Here is a 25,022-nt window from a genome sequence, read left to right on the forward strand (position 1 = left end):
CATATGAAAATACCAAAAAAGATCACTGACTACCCCACACACATGCATGCACACCTTACCATTCACATATATATTCATATATGGAAATATATACTGTTAACATATAGAAATGCTGTAGATATGTAAGTATACAACTCTCCTCCCAAATTATAGATGAAAAAACCAAAGCTTAAAGGCCTTAAAAAGCTAATCCACATAGTAACCCATTATAATTCTTTTGGGATCTAGCAAAGATAGATATTTTTTAAATAGTCTTATTCATAGCTGTTAAACATTATTTCTCATCTGGAGAGGGGTCTGTAATCCTTGACCTGGAAAACTTCTAAAACCTGGCACTATGGCTGAATTATGTCCCCCAAAAATTCATGTGTTGAAGCCCTAACCTCCAATGTGATAGTATCTGGAGCTGGAGCCTTTGGGAGGTAATTAGGTTTAGATGAGGTTATGAGGAGGGGGCCCTCAGGATGGGGTTAGTGCCCTTAAAAGAAGAGTATTGGAAAGCTTGCTCTCTTTCTCCTATGTGAGGACACAAGAAGAAGGTAGCCATCTACAAGCCAGAGAAGAAAGCCCTTATCAGAAACTGAGCCCTGCCAAAGCTTGATCTTGGACTTTCCAGCTTCCAGAACTGTGAGAAAATAAATCTCTGTTGTTTCACACCCACACCCAACCTATGGTATTTTGTTATGGCAGCCTGAGCAGACTAAGACACCAGGTCAGGAGCCTCTATATCAGATCTTCACAATATCCGTAACATCCTATATCTCATTACCTTGTATCGTTAGTGCCACTTCTAGCCATGTGACATTGGGTAAGTTACTTAAAACTTCCCTGCAGCTGTGTTTCCTTTTCCATAAAATGGGGATAAAAATGGAACCTATCTCATAGGACTTTCCCACATCTTAAAGTAATGATTATGTGATTTAATACATGACCTCACCTAGAATAATATCTGGCAAATAGTAAACATTTAATAAGTATAACAAGCTGTTTCTGTCGCTGTTGTTTTTTTGTCATGTGACTACTTGGCTAAATTATAAGCTCCATAAGGGCCTAGGAGCTTTGATTATCCCTAAGAATGAACACAGCACATAAATAAATACTTGCTAAATGAACAACTAGATGATGAAAAAGGAGAGAATGATTAGGAGGGAAAACATTTTCAGGAAGTATATATCGCACCTATAAATAGAAACAAAAGCTATTTTCTCAGAGATTTTAAGCAGAAATTTATAAGTGGCAATTTAGTTGATTCAATACACAGCCAAAAACATGAGGAAAGAATAGTATAATATTCTCTGAATAACTGTCTTGTGCATAATAAAATATCCACTGTAGAATTGCAGGGGGTGTGCTCCATCCTAAAACCCATTAAAGCTGCTGGAACAATCATTGTTCAGCTTTTGGTTTTTCATTTAATTTTAATAAAATATTTTACTGGAGGAAATTTGGGGTATAATAGTAATGAAGTGTGTCTACTGCTTTAGGTGACATTTCATTTCATTTCTGGACACCTGTGGAGATGAATATACTAACCCCAATCAATGCCTGAGAATTTTGGTTGCTGGTTATCCAAAAATGAAATGTCATGTACAAAAACTTATTTTTTATTGTTTAATATTCAACTGTCTTCCCAACAAATCAGAATGACAAAAACAATAGCTATTTCAGGACGGGCCACCACATGCATTATAGAAAATGCATCTCATTTGGAACTTCAGTCCTATTCTTGACAAAAGATCTATGAAAACATGAACTTTAAAATATTCCTCATTACTTCCTGAACACGGGTGATTATGATTCTTTAATTTTGTTTTGACTGAAATCATAAAGCAAAGGCATGGATATACTGCAAGTTGCAGCCATACCATAAGCATAAACAATCCATATCTCTAAGCAAACCTTTATAGCCTAAATAAGTCTAGAAGACAATGAGAGCAGTAAGTAAGTTAGATTTAAAAGCAAGATTTGATCTGTAGCTCAAGGAATTCAGAGCAGAAAGAGAGCCTGTTCATTCTATTACCAGGACCACAGTTGACAATTTTTCAACCTTATCACATATATCAAAACAACAGAGCATAATTCCCACCTTGAACTAAATTGTCTGAAGAAATTTAGCACTACTCTGCTCCTCTGAAGTCCAAATAACTTGCTTAACTGTATAATTTAGTCTCCCCAAAATAAGGAGAGAAGAAAATTCTCTTCTGGTCCATTCTCTAGCCTTCAGGGATACTGCCAAAATAAAGCTTCCCAGAGATTTCTAACATAACTGTTTGTGTTGGACAAAAACAATGTGTCATCTCTGTCAGAATATCCCACACCAATTCCTATGGAAAAGAAGGAACGAATCAATATTCATGAAATCCTTGTTACATTTGGTCAAGTTCTGTTGGAGACAGAGTCAAGAAAGTTTATTTCTCCTCCTTTGGAAATCTACAGTGACCATCACTGGAGTTTCCATGCACCAAACTTCCCACTGACAAGAGTAAGAGGTAAGCTAATTAAATAAAGTTTGGAACATGCTGCTCAATTTCTTCATCAAAAGGCCCTCCCTTGTTTTGTGCATATTTGTTCAATGGAATTACCTTGCAGCTCTAACTATGCCACACTGGTGATTGCTTTAAAAGATGTATTACCTGCTCTTTTCTAATGACTCTTCACTCTTTCCCTGGGCACTACTGTCATATGATTTTAAATATTATCTGTATGCTGATGATGCCCAAATCTCAAATCTCAAATCTCCATCCCTGATTTTCACTTGACTTCCAGACTTTTATATGCAACTTCCCACTTGATGTATCCATTAGGATGAGGAATAGAAATCTCAAACATGAGCCTTTTAAAAACAACTCTTGATTTCCATCCTATACCTATTTCTCTCAGAAGCATCTGCTCACTTGCTCAAGCCCCAGATCTAGGATTCATCCTTGATTATTTCTTTGCTTCTCCATCAGCAACTGCTGTCCAACTGGCCTCCAAAATGAATAATGAACAAGTAAAAACTTAACATTAATTAACATAGTGATAAGTGTCACGAAGACTATGAATCGGGGTGATATTAGAGGAAGGAGTGGGGTTGTACTTTTGGTAGGGTAGTCAGGGAAAGCCTTTTTAAAAAATATTTATTTATTTTTGGCTGCATCGGGTCTTAGTTGTGGCACACGGGATCTTCATCGCAGCGTGCGGGCTCTTTGTTGCGGTGCACAGGCTTCTGTCTAGTTGTAGCATGTGGGCTGCAGAGCGCATGGGCTCTGTAGTTGTGGTGTGTGGGCTATCTAGTTGTGGCTCACAGGCTCTCTAGTTGCGGCGCACAGGCTTAGTTGCCCCATGGCATGTGGGATCTTAGTTCCACACAGGATTGAACCCGTGTCCCTTGCACTGGAGGGTGGATTCTTAACCACTGGACCACCAGGGAAGTCCCAGGGAAAGCCTCTTTAAGAAGGTGAAAATTCTGTCATCTGGACATCTGGATGGAGACGTCCATTCCAGGCAGAAGCAACAACTCTAAGGAAAGAAAGAAGGCTGCTTTGAATGAGGGGGGAAGTACCATAACCTCTGGTTGCAAAGGGAGATAGGAGTCAACTCATATGGGACACTTTAAGCCAAAATAAGGACTTGGAGTTTACCTACCCAAGTGCAATAGCAAGTCATCAGCAGGCTTTAACCTGGGGATGACAAGATATATTTTATTTTTAGAAGATCACTCAAGATCCTCAGACAACATGAGCTGAATTCAGTTGCTTCCTTCCATTACCATCACTTCCACACACAGATACTATTGATCCAACTGAAAACACACAGAAATGCTGTGTAAAAGCACAGAGCAATAATAGAGAATACATAATCAACTCAGAAGAAGGAAGGAAAGAAAAGGAGAGCAAGGAAGAGAAAAGCCTTAAGAAACCAAGATGAAAAAAGAACTCAAACACTGAGTGGTAATTCTAATAACTGTTGAGAGAGAAGCCCAAGGCGGCATGGGTATGGATATCAGCCCTGGATGCTAGGGCTGGGAACAGAGTCAGATGGCGGTGGGAGTGGGGTCGTAGGAGGGGTGTGTTCTACCCTGAAGGTAGGAAAAGGAGATATGGCCCAGGGGCAGTGTGAGGTAGGAAAAAATTCCTGCACAGAGCAAAGTTCCTGAAAGAATTTCCCTGTCTGGATAAAGAGGACTAGAAGAGCTCTACCCATCAGCTCAGGGAAGAGGAAAGGAAGCTTACAAATTGCTGGGAATTTAAATGGAAAACAAATAAAATCTTTCGTGAAATTGAAACCCCACACGAGAAACGGCATCAGAAGTTACAATGCATAGGGAGTGTAATAAACTCAAGCCAAGAGGATATTATAAAAATGTCTCTACTACTGCTGAACCCCTGAATCCCAAGCAAAAGTGAATGCAAAATTGAGCCACAAGGGAGTGCTTGACTTACATGGGGAAAACAACCCCAGTTTAACAAGTGTTCACAATAAAAAATTACAAACCACACAAGAAATAAAACCATTTGAAGGAGAAGAGCAGACACAACCATTAATAGACTTAATACCACACATTGTAGAGTAGTTGACAAAATCTGAAAGAGATTATAAAATAAGAATGGAAACTAAAATCAAAGAGCTGGCACTAGGAAAAAGAAGAGACAAGTTGAAAACAAAAACCAAACACATACTGCTTTAAACATTAAAAAATTTACTTATTCCATAACAATCTTAAGAAAGAAGCACAAAGACGGAGGTCTCACACTTCCTGACTTCAAAACATATTACAGTGCTCGCTATGGCAGCACATATTCTAAAATTGGAATGATACAGAGAAGATTAGCATGGCCCCTGTGCAAGGATGACACACAAATTTGTGAAGCGTTCCATGTTTTTCCAGGCCTTAGCGAGAAGACAGCAGCATCCTAGAGGGCCCACGACAATGATCAGTTGCCAGAGCCTACACCGCCAGTGTCTCAGACCTCACAGTGAGCCACAGCAACCCCCCTGCCTTCACAGGTGACCCTCCGACACTAACAGGTCCACCCACCCACAGCCCATCACCTTCTGCATTGCCTCCGTGACCTCCTGCTTCAACTCTTACTCTTCTCTCATCTTCCTCACAGCAACCAGCCAGACTGATCTTCCTCAAATCAGAGACTAATCTCAACATTCACAGAAAGATAGACAAGATGAAAAGGCAGAGGGCTATGTACCAGATGAAGGAACGAGATAAAACCCCAGAAAAACAACTAAATGAAGTGGAGATAGGCAACCTTCCAGAAAAAGAAATCAGAATAATGATAGTGAAGATGATCCAGGACCTCGGGAAAAGAATGGAGGCAAAGATCAAGAAGATGCAAGAAATGTTTAACAAAGACATAGAAGAATTAAAGAACAAACACCTAGAAGAATTAAAGAACAAACAAACAGAAATGAACAATACAATAACTGAAATGAAAAATACACTTGAAGCAGGGCTTCCCTGGTGGCGCAGTGCTTGGGAGTCCACCTGCCAATGCAGGGGACACGGGTTCGTGCCCCAGTGCGGGAAGATCCCACATGCCGTGGAGTGGCTGGGCCCGTGAGCCATGGCCGCTGAGCCTGTGCATCCAGAGCCTGTGCTCCACAGCGGGAGAGGCCACAGCAGTGAGAGGCCCGTGTACCGCAAAAAAAAATAATAATAATACACTTGAAGGAATCAATAGCAGAATAATTGAGGCAGAAGAATGGATAAGTGAACTGGAAGACAGAATGGTGGAATTCACCGCCACAGAACTGAGTAAAGAAAAAAGAATCAAAAGAAATGAAGACAGCCTAAGAGACCTTTGGGACAACATTAAATGTGACAACATTCACATTATAGGGGTGCCAGAGGAGAAGAGACAGAGAAAGGACCCGAGAAAATATTTAAAGAGATTATAGTTGAAAACTTCCCTAACATGGCAAAGGAAATAGCCACCCAACTCCAGGAAGTGCAGAGAGTCCCAGGCAGGATAAACCCAAGGAGAAACATGCGGAGACACACAGTAATCAAATTGACAAAAATTAAAGACAAAGAAAAATTATTGAAAGCAACAAGGGAAAAAGGACAAATCACATATGAGGGAACTCCCATAAGGTTAACAGCTGATTTCTCAGCAGAAACTCTACAAGCCAGAAGGGAGTGGCACGATATACTTAGAGTGATGAAAGGGAAGAACCTACAACCAAGATTACTCTACCCAGCAAGGATCTCATTCAGATTTGACAGAGAAATCAAAAGCTTTACAGACAAGCAAAAGCTAAGAGAATTCAGGACCACCAAACCAGATCTACAACAAATGCTAAAGGAACTTCTCTAAGTGGGAAACACAACAGAAGAAAAGGACCTACAAAAACAAACCTAAAACAATTAGGAAAATGGTAACAGGAACATACATATCGATAATTACATTAAATGTGAATGGATTAAATGCTCCAAGCAAAAGACACAGGCTCCCTGAATGGATACAAAAACAAGACCCATATATATGCTATCTACAACAGACCCACTTGAGACCTAGGGACACATACAGACTGAAAGTGAGGTGGGGAGATGGAAAAAGATATTCCATGCAAATGGAAATCGAAAGAAAGCTGGAATAGCAATACTCATATGAGATAAAGTAGACTTTAACATAAAGAATGTTACAAGAGACAAGGACAGACACTACATAATGATCAAGGGATCAATCCAAGAAGAAGATACAACATTTATGAATATATATGCACCCAACATAGAGCACCTCAGTACATAAGGCAACTGCTAACAGCTATAAAAGAAGAAATTGACAGTAACACAATAATAGTGGGGGATTTTAACACCTCACACCAATGGACAGATCATCCAAACAATTTACAAGGAAACACAAGCTTTAAATGACACAATAGACCAGACAGATTTAATTGATGTTTATAAGACATTCCATCCAAAAACAGCAGACTACACTTTCTTCTCAAGTGCTCATGGAACATGTTCCAGGAGAGATCATATCTTCGGTCACAAAACAAGCCTTGGGAAATTTAAGAAAACTGAAATCGTATCAAGTATCTTTTCCGACCACAACACTTTGAGACTAGGTATCAATTACAGGAAAAAATCTGTAAAAAATACAAAGACATGGAGGCTAAATAATACATTATTAAATAACCAAGAGATCACTGAGGAAATCAAAAAATACCTAGAGACAAATGACAATGAAAACACGATGATCCAAAACGTATGGGATGCAGCAAAAGCAGTTCTAGGAGGGAAGTTTATAGCAATACAAGCCTACCTCAAGAAATAAGAAAAATTTCAAATAAACAATCTAAGCTTACAGCTAAAGGAACTAGAGAAAGAAGAACAAACAAAACCCAAAGTTAGTAGAAGGAAAGAAATCATAAAGATCAGAGCACAAATAAATGAAACAGAAGCAAAGAAAACAATAGCAAAGATAAATAAAACTAAAAGCTGGTTCTTTGAGAAGATAAACAAAATTGATAAACGATTAGCCAGACTCTTCAAGGAAAACAGGGAGAGGACTCAAATCAAGAAAATTAGAAATGAAAAAGGAGAAGTTACAACAGACACCACAGAAATACAAAGCATCCTAAGAGACTACTAGAAGCAACTCTATGCCAATAAAATGGACAACTTGGAAGAAATGGACAAATTCTTAGAAAGGTATAACCTTCCAAGACTGAACCAGGAAGAAATAGAAAATATGAACAGAACAATCACAAGTAATGAAATTGAAATTATGATTAAAAATCTTCCAACAAACAAAAGTCCAGGACCAGATGGCTTCACAGGTGAATTCTATCAAACATTTGGAGAAGAGTTAACACTCATCCTTCTCAAACTCTTCCAAAAACTTGCAGAGGAAGGAACATTCCCAAACTCATTCTATGAGGCCACCATCATCCTGATACCAAAACCAGACCAAGATACCACCAAAAAAAAAAATTACAGACCAATATCACTGATGAATATAGATGCAAAAACATTTAACAAAATATCAGCAAACAGAATTCAACAACACATTAAAAGGATCATACACCATGTTCAAGTGGGATTTATCCAGGGATACAAGGATTCTTCAATATACGCAAATCAATCAATGTGATATACCATATTAACAAATTGAAGAATAAAAACCAAATGATCATCTCAACAGATGCAGAAAAAGCTTTTGACAAAATTGAAAACCCATTTATGATAAAAACTCTACAGAAGGTGGACATAGAGGGATCCTACCTCAACATAATATAGGCCATATAAGACAAACCCACAGCAAACATCATTCTCAATGGTGAAAAAGTGAAAGCATTTCCTCTAAGATCAGGAACAAGACAAGGATGTCCACTCTCACCACTATTATTCAACATAGTTTTGGAAATCCTGGCCATGGCAATCAGAGAAGAAAAAGAAATAAAAGGAATACAAATTAGAATAGAAGAAGTAAAACTGTCACTGTTTGCAGATGACATGATACTATACATAGAGAATCCTAAAGATGCCACCAGAAAACTACTAGAGCTAATCAATGAATGTGGTAAAGTTGCAGGATACAAAATGAATGCACAGAAATCTCTTGCATCCTATACACTAATGATGAAAAATCTGAAAGAGAAATTAGGAAACACTCCCATTTACCACTGCAACAAAAAGAATAAAATACCTAGGAATTAACCTACCTACGGAGACAGAAGACCTGTATGCAGAAAACTATAAGACACTGATGAAAGAAATTAAAGATGATACCAACAGATGGAGAGATATACCATGTTCTTGGATTGGAAGAATCAACATTGTGAAAATGACTATACTACCCAAAGCAATCTACAGATTCAGTGCAATCCCTATCAAATTACCAATGGCATTTTTCACAGACCTAGAACAAAAAATTTCACAATTTGTATGGAAACACACAAAGACCCCGAATAACCAAAGAAGTCTTGAGGGAAAAAAACAAAGCTGGAGGAATCAGGCTCCCAGACTTCAGACTATACTACAAAGCTACAGTAATCAAGACAGTATGGTACTGGCACAAAAACAGAAATATAGATCAATGGAACAGGATAGAAAGCCCAGAGATAAATCCACGCACCTATGGTCAACTAATGTATGACAAAGGAGGCAAGGATATACAATGGAGAAAAGACAGTCTCTTCAATAAGTGGTGCTGGGAAAACTGGACAGCTACATGTAAAAGAATGAAATTAGAACACTCCCTAACACCATAAACAAAAATAAACTCAAAATAGATTAGAGACCTAAATGTAAGACTGGATACTATAAAACTCTTAGAGGAAAACATAGGAAGAATACTCTTTGACATAAATCACAGCAAGATCTTTTTTGATCCACCTCCTAGAGTCATGGAAATAAAAACAAAAATAAACAAATGGGACCTAATGAAACTTAAAAGCTTTTGCAAAGCAAAGGAAACTACAATCAAGACCAAAAGACAACCCTCAGAATGGGAGAAAATATTTGCAAACAAATTAGTGGACAAAGGATTAATCTCCAAAATATATAAACAGCTCATGCAGCTCAATATCAAAAAAAAAAAAACCCAATCCAAAAATGGGCAGAAGACGTAAATAGACATTTCTCCAAAGAAGACATACAGATGGCCAAGAAGCTCATGAAAAGCTGCTCCACATCACTAATTATTAGAGAAATGCCAATCAAAACTACAATGAGGTATCACCTCACACCAGTCAGAATAGGCATCATCAGAAAATCTACAAACAACAAATGCTGGAGAGGGTGTGGAGAAAAGTTAACCCTCTTGCACTGTTGGTGGAAATGTAAATTGATACAACCACTCTGGAGAACAGTATGGAGGTTCCTTAAAAAACTAAAAATAGAATTACCATATGACCCAGCAATCCCACTACTGGGCATATACCCACAGAAAACCATAATTCAAAAGACACATGCACCCCAATGTTCACTGCAGCACTATTTACACTAGCCAGGACATGGAAGCAACCTAAATGCCCATCGACAGACAAATGGATAAAGAAGATGTGGGGGCTTCCCTGGTGGCACAGTGGTTGAGAGTCCGCCTGCCAATGCAGGGGACATGGGTTTGTGCCCCAGTCTAGGAAGATCCCACATGCCGCGGAGTGGCTGGGTCCGTCAGCCATGGATGCTGGGATTGCGCATCTGAGCCTGTGCTCCGCAACAGGAGAGGCCATGGCAGTGAGAGGCCTGCGTACGGCAGAAAAAAAAAAAAAAGGCCCACATACCGCAAAAAAAAAAAAGAGGATGTGGTACATATATATACTGGAATATTATTCAGCCATAAAAAGGAATGATATTGGGTCATTTGTAGAGACGTGGATGATTCTAGAGACTGTCATACAGAGTGAAGTAAGTCAGAAAGACAAAAACAAATATCATATATTAATGCATATATGTGGAACCTAGAAAAATGATACAGATGAACCGGTTTGCAGGGCAGAAATAGAGACCCAGATGTAGAGAACAAACGTATGGACACCAAGGGGGGAAAGTGGCCAGGGAAGGGTGGTGGTGGTGTGATGAACTGGGAGATTAGGATTAACATACATACACTAATATGTATAAAATGGATAACTAATAAGAACCTGCTGTATAAAAAAATTAAAAATACATTTTTTAAAAACATATTACAAAGCTGCAGTAATTAAAGCAGTATGGTTCTGGCATAAAGACAGACATATAAACCAATGGAACAAAACAGCTTAGAAGTAGACCTACACATCTATGGTCAAATGATCTTTGATAAGGGTGCCAAGACTATGGGGAAAGGATAGTCTCTTCAACAAATATGCCTGGAAAACTGGATATCCACAGACAAAAGAATGATATTGGACCCTTATTCTACACCATATACAAAAAATAAATTCAAAATAGATGAAATATTTAAATGCAAGAGATGAAACTATAAAACTCCTAGAATAAAACACAGGGAAAGCTTCACAACATTGGGGTCAGCAATGATTTCTTGGACATGATAACAAAAGGAAAAACAGACAAGTGGGACTACATAACTAAAAAGCTTTTGTGCAGCAAAGGAAACTATCAACAGAGCAAAAAAACAATCCACAGAATGAGAGAAAATATTTGTATACTATATATCTGATAAGGAGTTAATATCCAAAATATATAAGAACTCCTACAACTCAAGAGCAAAAAAAAATGTCTTTTTTTTTAATGGGCAAAGGACTTGAATAGACATTTCTCCAAAGAAGACATACATGTACTCAATAGGTACATGAAAAGATTCTCATCATTAATCATCAGGGAAATGCAAATCAAAAGAACAATGCAATATCACCTCACATCTGTTTGGATGGCCATTCTCAAAAAACAAAACAAAACAACAAAAAGTTAACAAGCATTGGTGAGGATGTGGAGAAACTGGAAACTTGTGCACTGTTGGAGGAAATGTAAATTGGTGCAGCCACTACGGAAAACAGAGTGGAAGTTCCTCAAAAAATTAAAAATAGAACTATCATATGATCAAGCGATCGCACTTCAGGATATTCATCGAAAAAAAAAATGAAAGTGGGATCTCAAAGAAGCATCTGCACTCCCATGTTCACAGCAGCATTATTCACAATAGCCAAGAGGTGGAAACAACCTACATGTCCATGGACAAATGAAAGAATAAAGAAAATATGGTATATACATGCAGTAGAGTACTATTCGGCCTTTAAAAAGAAAGAAATCCTATCATCATTTACTACAGCATGAATGAACTTTGAGGACGCAATGCTAAGTGCAATAAGCAAGTCAACAAGAAGGGCAAATACTGCATGATTCCAATCATATGAGGTGTCTAAAGGAGTCAAACTCGTGGGAGCAGTAAGTAGAATGGTGGTTGCCAGTGGTTGGGGGCAGGGGAAGAAATGAGGAGTTATTGTTCAATGGGTATAGAGTTTCAGTCTATGAAAAAGTTGATAAAAGATGAAAAAGTTCTAGAGATCTACTGTATAATATTGCACATAAAACTAGGAGTACTGTGCTGTACACTTAAAAATTTGCTAAGAGGGTAGATTTCATGTTATGTGTTTTTTTAGCACAGTAAAAAAGTTTAGGGACACATCTACATCTTAATAAATGATTTTATAACCAAGAAATTATTCATTAAATTTTTTAAATTCACTGAATAGGTTATAGAAGAATCAGCTCAAGACAAAATTAGTTAACTCCAAATACATTTGAGGAAATTATACAAAATACAGCACAAATAGAAAGGAATATACAATCTGCAGGAGGGAGTAAGAAACAAAGACTAGAAAAAAAGGTTTAACATATAGCTAGTAGGATAATAAGAGAGAATGGTGAAAAAGCAATATTTAGGTCTGACTACTCACAGGACTCTATTCTCCTGGACACAAAGTTTGGCCTGAGGGTGAGGATATGTTGAAACATGTCTAAATAGAGTATCTCCTTAGGGTAGATATATGATGTTGGGAGATTTAAGAACTTTTCACTGGATTGCAAGGTACAATGTCAGAATCAGGGTATTGTGCTTTGGGTGGTGGGGGGTAGAGACACGTGCAGCATGAGATGGAAACTTTTATAATTCCTTAACTTTGTTCCATACCTATTTTATTCTTTCTTTCCACAAGTTCCATCCAGGGGGAACCCAAAAAACAAAAGCACACACTTCTGAGCATGCACTGTGAACCCAACACTTTTCTAGGCAATGGGAATAAGATGAGTTAAGACCTGATCCACGGAGAATCAGAACATCAGGGGCTGAAAGGGACCGAAGGCAGCCTCCTGGTGTCACATTCAGAGTTCCTCTGCTCTGTCTTCCTCCCTCACAATTCTAGAGCACCGTGTGCCAGGCATGATAATGACTGAGAGCTAAATAAAGGTATTTTAACCTCCTCTAGACCCTGGTTTGAGTTCATAATGAAATGAAATGCGCCAGCCTCCCTCTGGTAGCCAGGGTCGCTCTCCCCGTGCTCTTTTGGCAGAAGCATCTCATTTGAAACAGCTTGGGCTCCCTGGGCTCTTTGTAAGGATTGGTGGGGATGAGTTTTGATGTTTTACGATTGTTGTGAAAAATCCTCTGCTCACAGCCTAAGAGAGAGCAAGGCCATGCATAGAGTGGGGGCCAAATCATCAGGCACTGGGCACGCTGGAACCTGTAGCCAGATGACCCTGGATGGCAGTGGGGTCTGCAGAGTGATCAGGACGGGGCAGCAGACACAACGATTAAATAGGGACTGTTGAAAATGAAAGAAGACACTGCAAAATAAAAAAGCACTGCCGTACTACACTCTAAACAAAATGGATTAAAGAATCAACTTAAATCCTTTTGCCCTTGAGTGAAAATTCAAGTAAGTCAGCTCAAAAGATTTCTGGATCAGCAGCTTACCTTCAAGGCGGCTAAATGTAAGTTGCTCTTTCTTCCTAGAAATCATTCCTTTAACTTCATTAGATATAGGGTGACTTTTTTAAAAATTTGCTTAGAGACAGTCTTAGTTTATATCTGTGTGTCAGGTTTATCTTTTTCAGCACCAGTTCCGGATTTTTTAAACAAAGTATTATTATTAGCACTATTATTATTATTTGCATTAAAGTTAGCCAGGATGGGCTCAGTAGGCTTCCAGTGCGATGCTGTGATGTGACTCTCAGAGCTCCCATCAGAACTGAAAGACTATTCCCTAACTGCCAGGAGGGGCTTCTGGCAGAAAGCCCCATGAGGCCACACTCCCTTCCCAGGGTACCCATGCCCAATGACTGGTTTATGTGAAAGTACAAATGTCCAGCCCCCTCACCCAACTTCAGAGCTCCCTATGGGGTTGGCCCATGTTGAGGCTGCCTCATAAGCCAGCTTCTCCTTCTGCCCAATCCTCCTGTCTTTTCCGAGCCTATGGTCCCAAGAGCACTCCCTAACAAACTCCTGCACCCCAATTTCCATCTCAGCAGGCCACAGCCTCTGGCAATCACCATTTGGTGCTTTTACTTCCTACCATGGACTTGCCTAGTAGTATATGAGACACAGATAGTGTGTTCTCACTCTGGTTAAATCCAAGGATGCTGAGATAACCTATCTCACTTTTCCCAATCTTATTCAGCCACAACACATGATGGACTAAGTGATGCCCAGATGGCTCTTCAAAGAAGGATGTGCTGCCTAGCTGTGGGCAGTGCAGTGAGCAAGACGGCCTCTAGCTGTCAGCTTCTTCAGGGTGTGCCTCAGCTGCAGAGAGTGGCCCCACCAAATGTCATCCCCTTCCAGGACAGCCCATACTTGGTGACCAGGTGAGGTGTGCGTATAAAGATCCAGCCACTTGGGCCCTATATGGGACACCTCTGATGGGCCACACTCATTCCAGAACTCTCAGCCAGGTTAGCCAAGGCATCGTCAAGCCTGCATTGAAGTTGGACAGCTCCCTCTGCCCAGTCTTGCTTTTCCCTCTTCCTTTCGTGGGTGTTGTTCCCAAATAAACATCTTGAACCCCAAACTTCCTCTCAGCAGCTGCTTCTGGATAATTCAATCTGCAACACAACACCTCTCTTTTCAGGACAGCTTATGGGGTGTTCACTTAACAAAGAAAGTGTGTTAGGAAACTAGCAGCTAGGAACAGCTCCTTCCCATCTGGGAAATGGAGAAAGAAGATTTGGTGTTGCTGCCTCTGCTGGCCCCTGGGATACTAGCCAGTTGTGGGGAGAACACCGTCTTAATTTGAGAGATGCCTGCTATCAGCAGGCCACCATTCGTGCAGTCTGTGGAAAACAAGTCTAGGTATATGTGAAATATTTATGGAAAATAAAGACTGAGTAGTCCTCTGTCCCATAGAAAACAGAAAGCAATATAACTGCTCCTGCTACAGTGGTATGCTGCATAAATCTACAACTATTCTGTATTTATTTGGTAACACTTTTAAAATTGGCAACAAATATTTTCACATTAATGGGCTCAAAAAAATGAAAGGGACTGTTTAATCAACAAATACTCCATTCATGAGAAAGTTGATGACAAACCTATAAATTTCAAAATGTTTATCAACACTGACGACCTACCATGGGGACCATATAATACCACTGATTCCACAAAATTCAGAAGACACAAAAATGCTGAAGCATCAACACCAGCTTCCAAAGATTGTGCCTGAAGACAATGACCTAACACATACAGTTTTGGAAAGCATGCGGCAAAGCAAGACTTTGCATTTAGATCAAATAACTGTTTCTCTAAATTCATTTTATTCTAAATATTAATTAATTTATAACATTAACTTTATTCCATTTTTCTTGTGCACATACCAAAATTGTAGCTGTTAATGCACTGGCTCCAACGCAGAAACACAATTAAATGATGCCACTTTTACATCAGTGTAATCAGACACTGCATATTGGAAAATGATTATTTTTCAATAATGATTCAATTTTTTAAATGTCATGGTACCAAAGTAAAGTATTTGGAATTTCATCCTGTTGAAAGTAAAACATTTGACATTCCTAGAGCGAGATGCCATTATAAACTCAGTTAAATGAATCAGTGTTACTGTAAATTCAGTGTTTAAAATGTTCCAACTAAAGTTATCCTTGCATAACAATATAAATACAAATTTTGATGGAGCATAGTGCCATGGTACAACCATGTTCTTTCTAAAGAAATTTATGGAGTAGAAATGTGCTTGGCATTGGGTGTGCTGCAACATAATTTATCTTTGCACTCAAGTTGTCAAATAGTAGCAGTAGCTATAAAAATTTATAAATATTATAACATATACATAGTTAGAATAACTGAACTACACATTTTGTGTGAAACAACCTGATTTTGAATACAAAGCAGTATGTGTTTTTCTCCTTGCTGGCTGCCATAGTAGGATTAGAGATATCTGAGCCTTTGAAGAAATAATTTGTAAATGAATCTAAGTGCCCTATAATGGTATTGAACTCTTTATAAATGAGCCTTCTAAATTTGGGCTATATTTTTCCAAAATAGTTTTGGAAAATTTCTTATCCACATTTTCAATGAATGAAAGATCAAAAAGCTCCAGTTTTCCAGACTTTCAGAAAATGGGGATTATTGGTAACAAGGTATTAAAACCAGCAAGACACTAAAATTGGTCCCCATAAAGAAAGGAACTGAACAAATTAAATGGTGACAGCTCGGTAGAGGAACCAAGATGGTGCAGTAGAAGGACGTGCTCTCACTCCCTCTTGTGAGAACACCAGAATCACAACTAGCTGCTGGACAATCATTGACAGGAGGACACTGGAACGCACCAAAAAAATACCCCACATCCAAAGACAAAGGAGAAGCCACAATGAGATGGTAGGAGGGGTGCAATCACAGGAAAATCAAATCCCATAACTGCTGGGTGGGAGACTCACAAACTGGAGAACACTTATAACACAGAAGTCCACCCACTGGAGTGAAGGTTCTGAGCCGCATGTCAGGCTTCCCAACCTGGGGGTCCGGCAACGGAAGGAGGAATTCCTAGAGAATCAGACTTTGAAGACTAGTGGGATTTGATTACAGGACTTCGACAGGACTGGGGAAAACAGAGACTCCACTCTTGGAGGGCACACACAAAGTAGTGTGTGCATCGGGACCCAGGGGAAGGAGCAGTGACCCCAGGGTAGACTGAACCAGACCTATCTGCTAGTGTTGGAGGGTCTCCTGCAGAGGCGGGAGGCGGCTATGGCTCACCGTGGGGACAAGGACACTGGCAGCAGAAGTTCTGGGAAGTACTCCTTGGCATGAGCCCTCCCAGAGTCTGTCATTAGCCCCACCAAAGAGCCCAGGTAGGCTCCAGTGTTGGGTTGCCTCAGGCCAAACAACCAACAGGGAGGGAACCCAGCCCCACCAATCAACAGTCAACTGGATTAAAGTTTTACTGAGCTCTGCCCACCAGAGCAACAGTCAGCTCTACCCACCACCAGTCCCTCCCATCAGGAAACTTACACAAGCCTCTTAGACAGCCTTATCCACCAGAAGGCAGACAGCAGAAGCAAGAAGAACGACAATCCAGCAGCCTGTGGAACAAAAACCACATTCACAGAAAGACAGACAAGATGAAAAGGCAGAGGGCTATGTACCAGATGAAGGAACAAGAAGAAACCCCAGAAAAACAACTACATGATGTGGAGACAGGCAACCTTCCAGAAAAAGAATTCAGAATAATGATAGTGAAGATGATCCAGGACCTCAGAAAAAGAATGGAGGCAAAGATCGAGAAGATGCAAGAAATGTTTAACAAAGACCTAGAAGAATTAAAGAACAAACAAACAGAGATGAACAATACAATAACTGAAATGAAAACTACACTAGAAGGAATCGATAGCAGAATAACTGAGGCAGAAGAACAGATACGTGACCTGGAAGACAGACTGGTGGAATTCACTGCTGCAGAACAGAATAAAGAAAAAACAATGAAAAGAAATGAAGACAGCCTAAGAGACCTCTGGGACAACATTAAACACAACAACATTCGAATTATAGCGGTCACAGAAGGAGAAGAGAGAGAGAGAAAGGACCAGTGAAAATATTTGAAGAGATTATAGTCAAAAACTACCCTAACATGGGAAAGGAAATAGCCACCCAAGTCCAGGAAGCACAGAGAGTCCCATACAGGATAAACCCAAGGAGAAACATGCCAAGACACATAGTAATCAAATTGGCAAAAATTAAAGAAAAAGAAAAATTATTGAAAGCAGCAAGTGAAAAACGACAAATAACATACAAGGGAACTCCCATAAGGTTAACAGCTGATTTCTCAGCAGAAACTCTACAAGCCAGAAGGGAGTGGCACGATATACTTAGAGTGATGAAAGGGAAGAACCTATAACCAAGATTAATCTACCCAGCAAGGATCTTATTCAGATTAAATGGAGAAATCAAAAGCTTTACAGACAATTAAAAGCTAAGAGAATTCAGCACTACCAAACCAGCTGTACAACAAATGCTAAAGGAACTTCTCTAAGTGGGAAACACAAGAGAAGAAAAGGACCTACAAAAAGAAACCCAAAACGATTAAGAAAATGGTCACAGGAACATACATATCGATAATTACCCTAAACGTGATTGGATTAAATGCTCCAACCAAAAGACACAGGCTTGCTGAATGGATACAAAAACAAGACCCATATATATGCTGTCTACAAGAGACCCACTTGAGACCTACATACAGACTGAAAGTGAGGGGATGGAAAAAGATATTCCATGCACATGCAAATCAAAAGAAAGCAACACTCATATCAGATAAAATAGACTTTAATATAAAGAATGTTACAAGAGACAAGGAAGGACACTACATAATGAACAAGGGATCAATCTAAGAAGAAGATATAACAATTATAAATATATATGTACCCAACATAGGAGCACCTCAATACATAAGGCACCTGCTAACAGCTATAAAAGAGGAAATCGACAGTAGTACAATAATAGTGGGGGACGTTAACAACTCACTTACACCAATGGACAGCTCATCCAAAATAAAAATAAATAAGGAAACAGAAGCTTTAAATGACACAATAGACCAGACAGATTTAATTGATAATTATAGGACATTCCATCCAAAAAGAGCAGATTACGGTTTCTTCTCAAGTGCGCACGGAACATTCTCTAGGATAGATCACATCTTGGGCCACAAATCAAGCCTCAGTAAATTTAAGAAAACTGAAATCATATCAAGCATCTTTTCTGACCACAACGCTATGAGATTAGAAATTAATTATAGGGAAAAAAAGTAAAACACACAAACACATGGAGGCTAAGCAACACGTTACTAAATAACCAAGAGATCACTGAAGAAATCAAAAAATACCTAGAGACAAATGACAATGAAAACACGACAATCCAAAACCTATGGGATGCAGCAAAAGCAGTTCTAAGAGGGAAGTTTATAGCTATACAAGCCTACCTCAAGAAATAAGAAAAATTTCAAATAAACAATCTAAACTTACGCCTAAAGGAACTAGAGAAAGAAGAACAAACAAAACCCAAAGTTAGTAGAAGGAAAGAAATCATAAAGATCAGAGCAGAAATAAATGAAATAGAAACAAAGAAAACAACAGCAAAGATCAATAAAACTAAGAGTTGGCTCTTGGAGAAGATAAACAAAATTGATAAACCATTAGCCAGACTCACCAAGAAAATGAGGGAGAGGACTCAAATCAATAAAATTAGAAATGAAATAGAAGTTACAACAGACACCGCAGAAATACAAAGCATCCTAAGTGACTACTAGAAGCAACTCTATGCCAATAAAATGGACAACCTGGAAGAAATAGAAAAATTCTTAGAAAGGTATAATCTTCCAAGACTGAACCAGGAAGAAATAGAAAATATGAACAGAACAATCACAAGTAACGAAATTGAAACTGTGATTAAAAATCTTCCAACAAACAAGAGTCCAGGACCAGATGGCTTCACAGGTGAATTCTATCAAACATTTAGAGAAGAGCTAACACCCATCCTTCTCAAACTCTTCCAAAAACTTGCAGAGGAAGGAACACTCCCAAACTCATTCTGTGAGGCCACCATCACCCTGATACCAACCCAGACGAAGATAGTACAAAAAAAGAAAATTACAGACCAATATCACTGATGAATATAGATGCAAAAATCCTCAAGAAAATACTACCAAACGGAATCCAACAACACATTAAAAGGATCATACACCAGGATCAAGTGGGATTTATCCAGGGATTCAAGGATTCTTCAATATACGCAAATCAATCAATGTGATATACCATATTAACAAACTGAAGAATAAAAACCATAAGATCATCTCAATAGATGCAGAAAAAGCTTTTCACAAAATTCAACACCCATTTATAACAAAAACTCTCCAGAAAGTGGACACAGAGGGAACCTACCTCAACATAATAAAGGCCATGTACAACAAGCCCGCAGCAAACATCATTCTCAATAGTGAAAAAGTGAAAGCATTTCCTCTAAGATCAGGAACAAGACAAGGATGTCCACTCTCACCACTATTATTCAACATAGTTTTGGAAGAACTAGCCACGGCATTCAGAGAAGAAAAAGAAATAAAAGGAATACAAATTGGAAAGAAGAAGTAAAACTCTCACAGTTTGCAGATGACATGATACTATACATAGAGAATCCTAAAGATGCCACCAGAAAACTACTAGAGCTAATCAATGAATGTGGTAAAGTCACAGGATACAAAATTAATGCACAGAAATCTCTTGCATTTCTATATACTAATGACCAAAAATCTGAAAGAGAAATTAAGGAAACACTCCCATTTACCACTGCAACAAAAAGAATAAAATACCTAAGAATTAACCTACCTAGGGAGACAAAAGACCTGTATGCAAAAAACTATAAGACACTGATGAAAGAAATTAAAGATGATACCAGCCGATGGAGAGATACACCATGTTCTTGGATTGGAAGAATCAATATTGTGAAAATGACTACACTACCCAAAGCAATCTACAGATTCAATGCAATCCCTATCAAATTACCAATGGCATTTTTTACGGAACTAGAACAAAAAATCTTAAAATTTGTATGGAGACACAAAAGACCCCAAATAGCCAAAGCAGTCTTAAGGGAAAAAAACGGAGTTGGAGGAATCAGGCTCCTGGACTTCAGACTATACTACAGAGCTGCAGTAATCAAGACAATATGGTACTGGCACAAAAACAGGAACATAGATCAATGGAACAAGATAGAAAGCCCAGAGATAAACCCACGCACCTATGGTCAACTAATCTATGACAAAGAAGGCAAGGATATACAATGGAGAAAAGACAGTCTCTTCAATAAGCGGTGCTGGGAAAACTGGACAGCTACATGTAAAAGAATGAAATTAGAACACTCCCTAACACCATGCACAAAAATAAACTCAAAATGGATTCGAGACCTAAATGTAAGACCAGACACTATAAAAGTCTTAGAGAAAAACATAGGAAGAACACTCTTTGACATCAATCGCAGCAAGATCTTTTCTGATCCACCTCCTAGAGTAATGGAAATAAAAACAAAAATAAACAAATGGGACCTAATGAAACTTAAACGCTTTTTCACAGCAAAGGAAACCATAAACAACACAAAAAGACAACCCTCAGATAGGGAGAAAATATTTGCAAACAAATCAACAGACAAAGGATTAATCTCCAATATATATAAACAGCTCATGCAGCTCAATATTAAAAAAACAAACAGGGCTTCCATGGTGGCGCAGTGGTTGAGAGTCTGCCTGCTAATGCAGGGGACACGGGTTCGAGCCCTGGTCTGGGAGGATCCCACATGCCACGGAGCAACTAGGCCCGCGAGCCACAACTGCTGAGCCTGCGTGTCTGGAGCCTGTGCTCTGCAACAAGAGAGACCATGACAGTGAGAGGCCCGTGCACTGCGATGAAGAGTGGCCCTCGCTTGCCACAGCTGGAGAGAGCCCTCGCACAGAAATGAAGACCCAACACAGCAAAAATAAATAAATTAATTAATAAACTCCTACCCCCAACATCTAAAAAAAAAAAACAAACAACCCAATCCAAAAATGGGCAGAATACCTAAATAGACATTTCTCCAAAGATGACATACAGATGGTCAAGAAGCACATGAAAAGCTGCTCAACATCACTAATTATTAGAGAAATGCAAATCAAAACTACAATGAGGTATCACCTCACACCAGTTAGAATGGGCATTATCAGAAAATCTACAAACAACAAATGCTGGAGAGGGTGTGGAGAAAAGGGAATCCTCTTGCACTGTTGGTGGGAATGTAAATTGATACAGCCACTATGGAGAACAGTATGGAGGTTCCTTAAAAAACTAAAAATACAATTACCATATGATCCAGAAATCCCACTACTGGAATTATGGTTTTCTCTGAACCAGTTTGCAGGGCAGAAGTTGAGACACAGATGTAGAGAACAAACGTATGGACACCAAGGGTGGAAAGCCACAGGGTGGGGGCGGGCAGGGGGGGATGAATGGGGCAATTGGGAATGACATGTATACTCTGTGTGTATAAAATTGATGACTAATAAGAACCTGCTGTATAAAACAATAAATAAAATACAATTCAAAAATTTTTTTAGAAAACCTAATACTAAACTTTCTTTGGGTTATTTGTATGGAAATATGTTAATATAAATGTTTCAGACATTCCATGAAATTCCTAAAAATCTTATATGTTCTGGTATAAAGTTATAAGTCATAATTCTAGTTATTTAAAATGTATATCTCAGAAATAACTAAATTTCCTTGTCAATTGCATTATTATGAACTTTCATCAAATATTTAACCGTGGTCATTTTTAAGTCTTTTGTCATTTACAGACAGTTCTGGGTGTACTCTGATGCTTTTGCAAAAATGTTCCTATAAAAGGGTTTCATCTTCAAGGAATTCATGGAAAAGACTCTGACAAGTACAGGTTTCTGGTAACTGACCATACAGCTGAACTGAATGAATAAGCATTTTCAGAACTCTAATGGAAAACTCATGAATTCATAAAAGTGTTAACAAAAGATCAAGATGTAAAAAAAAATCAATTACGTGGGACTGAGCGAACTGAGGATGATTATAATTTTTGTGACTTTCTGTTTGTATGAAAAAAATGATGTAAATTTATGTAAAAAGAACTTAATGTAAAACAATGCCACTCTTCTCACATATTTTCTCTTGTTTTGGAAAATATAGATATTTTCTGTTAAAAACGTGATTTATGCTGACACGTAATAGGTTGATTCTTGTTATTATAAATGAATTAATAAATATTTTTAAGTTTCCAAAAATAAAAAAAAATGGTGACAGCTCAAATGATGTGCAAGATTTAATTCTGAAATTCTATAACTGAACTTTGGAATATCTCACATTGTAGAAAGAATTTTTTTTTTTTTTTTTAAATACAGCTCCTATCTTTCCTGTACCAGACTAGGGGAAAATTGAGAACTAAATTTTGCAAAATATAAACTTGGCAAAATAGAGAAAACTCAGTTGACAAGCTTTGCCTTGCAAAAATACTTTCTGAAGGAAGGTATTCTGAATGGAGGTAAAAACTACCCTTGAAAATACATTAGAATTGAGAATATCATCCACTTAGAATTTGTTCTGATCCTATGAAGTAGACTAGAGAGAGTATATTCTCCAACATAATATGGTCTACAGTGGTCCAGTGAGGGTGCGTTTCAAATTTCTTAGCCACAAAATGCAACTTCAAAGAAAATTTCAGGTAATTTTCTTTAAAAATTTAACACGGCAAGACCACATGGGGGAAAGAAAAACACATTCTTCAGAAAAATAAAGTAGCATGGTATTTGAGATACATGTGTTTTAAGAAACTCGTTAAAGGGGGTGGATAACTATTCTGATTCCTTTTTAATATTTACTTTTCACTATGAAAAAAAAAAGTTTTAAAAGTTTACTTTGAGGTCGATCGATGGATGTGGTGCCGTCCCGCTCACCGGGGCCGGGCCTAGGCCGCGCCAGACGATGGACGGACGTTCATGGCAAACTGGGCCGCCCTTCTCGTTCTGCCCGGTGCCCCTCGCCTCTCCTCCGCACCGGTCGGTGGTGTTGTAAGGCAAGGGTGCGGCGTCCCTCCCGAAGCCCGGTCTCCCGACGCCAGCCTCAGAGCCTGGGCGGGCCGGCGTCCTCTGCCACTCTCGCTACGCCGCCTCAGCACGTCTCGCGAGAACCACTCGCCGAGGTGGGGTTTGGCTGGGGCCGCGGCGGCGGGATGCGTCCCTCGGTGCCGGAGTGCGTCCCGCCTGGCCCTTGGCGGTGTGCCTGGAGCGTTGCAGGTCGGCGTTCAGGTGCCGGAGACCAAGCGGTGGCGTCGTATCCTGTTCCCTGTGAGCCCTTCGGGTCCCCACTGCGGCCGTGCTTCCGGTGAGCAGCTCTCATGGGGGATTGAGACGGTAAGGGAGGCACGGCTGTCCCCCTCGTGGGGCTGGGTGCCGCCTCGTCGCGGTAGTCCTCACTGCGTGCCAGGGAGCGGGGCGGGGCGGGGAGACTGTCAAAAGGTCTCCCTGCTTAGGGGAGTTAGGTGAGTTAACAAATGCGCACGTTGCGCAGAGCGCTGCACTGTAATTCATTCAGAACCGGAGACATCCGCGCACTTACAGCCTCTGCTGGGCTAGCAGAGATACTAAAATGCCACAGTCGCTTCCTTACAAGATTCCCACCGCTTCCGTAATACCATGGAAGTGAGGTGCGGGAGGCAGGAGGACCAGGTAGTTCTTTCTGACAGTGGTCTCTTTAAGACATACCGAGGGGGCTTCCCTGGTGGCGCAGTGGTTGAGAGTCCGCCTGCCGATGCAGGGGACACGGGTTCGTGCCCCGGTCCGGGAAGATCCCACATGCCGCAGAGCTGCTAGGCCCGTGAGCCATGGCCGCTGCGCCTGCGCGTCCGGAGCCTGTGCTCCGCAACGGGAGAGGCCACAACAGTGAGAGGCCCGCGTACCGCAAGATATACTGAGGGACCAAGTCAAGTGGATGGCAGTAAATTGAAAGAAAGGGGACAACTGCTAGAGATATTGTGGAAGTCGAACTGATAAGCCTTGGTAGTAAGTTATGCATGGATCAGAGGGGAAAAAAGATGGCTGAGTCCTGCAAGAATCGATGGTGTTCTGTAGGATGGTGATAACGTAGGGAGGAAGAAGAGCAAACACTTTTTTTTTTTTTTTGCGGTACGGGGGCCTTTCACTGTTGTGGCCTCTCCCGTTGCGGAGCACAGGCTCCGCACGCGCAGGCTCAGCGGCCATGGCTCACGGGCCCAGCTGCTCCGCTGCATGTGAGATCTTCTCGGACTGGGGCACGAACCCATGTCCCCTGCATCGGCAGGCGGACTCTCAACCACTGCGCCACCAGGGAAGCCCAAGAGTGAACACTTTTAATATTGAAGAGCAAGGGTTGAGAGAGCCTCTTTCTGTTTAATGCTAATTTAGCATTTGCCATTCCCTTACCTTGTACACTTCTTTACCTTTTAAGAACACTTAGTCCATCCAGTCCAAAAACTATCCTGTGAAGTAGACATGGAAGTAAGAGAGTAGTCCAGGGTTTCAACATTAGTGGCTGACAGAGCTAGACT

The 25,022-nt window shown here is 39.9% G+C and overlaps 1 long non-coding RNA gene and 1 other non-coding gene across 3 annotated transcripts in view; one reads left to right on the forward strand and one right to left on the reverse strand.

Annotated features, from left to right (window-relative positions):
• The window catches only part of LOC117203093 (uncharacterized), a 250,390-nt gene extending 226,257 nt beyond the window's left edge, over positions 1 to 24,133 (reverse strand). For both annotated transcript variants that reach the window (XR_004485695.2, XR_007473163.1), the window contains exon 1: positions 23,356 to 24,133. This is a non-coding gene — a long non-coding RNA (uncharacterized LOC117203093). The remainder of the gene's footprint in view (positions 1 to 23,355) is intronic.
• On the forward strand, positions 4,760 to 4,866 carry LOC117203138 (U6 spliceosomal RNA). Its single transcript, XR_004485780.1, has one exon. It is a non-coding gene; the product is annotated as a U6 spliceosomal RNA (small nuclear RNA).
• Positions 24,134 to 25,022: the final 889 nt, after the last annotated feature.

This window comes from Orcinus orca, chromosome 18 (assembly GCF_937001465.1).
Source record: "Orcinus orca chromosome 18, mOrcOrc1.1, whole genome shotgun sequence".
Taxonomy (NCBI): domain Eukaryota; kingdom Metazoa; phylum Chordata; class Mammalia; order Artiodactyla; family Delphinidae; genus Orcinus; species Orcinus orca.